Below are 2,297 nucleotides of genomic sequence, written 5' to 3'. Positions count from 1 at the left end.
ATCTCCTTTAGGATGGACTGGTTGGATCTCCTTGCAGTCCAAGGGACACTCAAGAGTCTTCTCCAACACCACAATTCAAAAGCATCAATTCTTCGGTGCTCAGCTTTCTTTATAGTCCAACTCTCACATCCATATATGACCACTGGAAAAACCATAGCCTTGACTAGACGGACCCATTCAAATGGGTGTATCTTTTCTTTTCTCCTTTGCTTTTCGTTTCTCTTCTTTTCACAGCTATTTGTAAGGCCTCCTCAGACAGCCATTTTGCTTTTTTGTGTTTCTTTTTCTTGGGGATGGTCTTGATTCCTGTCTCCTGTACAATGTCACGAACCTCCATCCATAGTTCATCAGGCACTCTGTCTATCAGATCTTATGACCATATAAATATTCCAGTAGGATAGAAAGAGTTAGTCACTCAGTGGAGTCTGACTCTTTGTGACTCTATGGACTGTAGCCTGCCAGCCTCCTCTGTCCATGGAATTCTCCAGGCAAGAATACTGGAGTGGGTTGCCATTTCCTTCTCCAGGGGATCTTCCTGACCCAGGTATCGAACCTGGGTCTCCTGCATTGCAGGCAAGATTGTTTACTATCTGAGCCACCAGGGAAGTCAGTAGGATAGAGTCCTGGTTAAAATATGAGAAAAAAATGTTACTGCCACACTAAGAGTACTCATGTTCCTATACCTTCATGAACAGTGGCTCTTCTCTATCTTTTGAATGTTTACTAACCTTATAGGTAAAAAAAAAAAAGAGTATCTTACTATTTAATTAGCATATATTTGAACTTTATTGCAATTTATAATCTATTTGTATCTTTAGCAGCTGCTTATATTGGGTTGGCCAAAAAGTTCATTCAGGTTTTTCCATACCATCTTACAGAAAAACCCAAATGAAATTTTTATTCAACTAATTATTTCTGTTGGTATGAACATTTTATCCATTCTGTTGTCTTTTCTTAACTGACTTATCAAAAACTCTAGAGTAAAATCCTAGAAATGGCACTGCTGCATTAAAGAGTATTTGTAATATACATTTTGATGTATATTAACCAGTTGCTCCACCCATACCAATGCTTTAAATTATTTATAACTTTTTTGTTGTTTTTCTACACACTTGATTGCACTGTTTAATGTTTAAGAAGCTGAAGAATATAAAGAATTACTAGAGATCTAATGCCCAGCATAGTGATTATAGTCAATGATACTGTATTATAAACTTCAAAGTTGCCAAGAGACTAGATTTTAATTGTTCTCACTACAAAAAAAAGAAATTATAATTGTGTGACATGATAGAGGTGTTAGCTAATGCTGTTGGTGGTAATCATATTACAAAATATAAATGTATCAAGTCAATATGTTGTATGTGTTGTGCTCAGTTCCTCAGTGTCTTACTCTTCGTGACCCTATGGACTGCAACCCACTAGGCTTCTCTGTCCATGGGATTCTCCAGGCAAGAATACTGGAGTGAGTTGCCATTTCCTTTTCCAGGGGATCTTCCCAACCCAGGGATCGAACCTGAGTCTCCCACATTGCAGGCTGATTCTTTACCGCTGAGCCACCAGGGAAATCCAGACTTTACACAGTGTTACATGTCAATTATATCTCAATAAGAAAAAGAATCTGAAGAGTGATAAATGGTATACTACTATAAACTTATTTCACATTCCTCCAGTTATACTGGAGGAGGTTGTGGTTCTTTTCTTAAAGATGTTAGAATTTTAGTGTATGAAGGAAATTAGATCATTGTCATATAATAAACAAATATCATTACCACTTTGATATTGATGTTTGAGAATTAAAAAAAATTTTTTTCTTCAATTTAGATATTTCTAAGGTCTAGGTAATCAAGTTTGCCAGTCTTTAGCTATATGTCTTCTAAATTTGGGGATGGCTTAGAAAGACTTTCGCTACTTTGCATTTATAAAAACTTTTAACTAGTAATTTTATGGTTATCCTGCACACATTTAAATCTCTAATTCATCTGTAATTTATTTTGGAATTTGGAGTGGGGTAGCTAATGCAGTTTTATGGTATGTGTTTTCCCTGCATAAATACATAGCCAGATTTTGCTAATAACCTCTTTTCTGCAGCAATTTGAGATGCTTTCGTTCTGAACTAAATTCTGACCCTGTATGTGTAGGATCTGTTAGTAGTTTTTAAATTTCTTCATTGTCATTATTAAAGCATAACACTGAGTGTAGTATGAATAAAACTCTTTCTCCTCATCACAGAAATCTGAGATAACCTGGCTTTAGCTTTGTATCTCTGGAAACCCAATAATTGTGGAATAACAGCTGTA

The sequence above is a fragment of the Muntiacus reevesi genome, chromosome X, assembly GCF_963930625.1.
Source record: "Muntiacus reevesi chromosome X, mMunRee1.1, whole genome shotgun sequence".
Classification (NCBI taxonomy): Eukaryota; Metazoa; Chordata; class Mammalia; order Artiodactyla; family Cervidae; genus Muntiacus; species Muntiacus reevesi.
The sequence above is the reverse complement of the archived record's forward strand: the minus strand, read 5'-3'. Positions refer to the sequence as shown.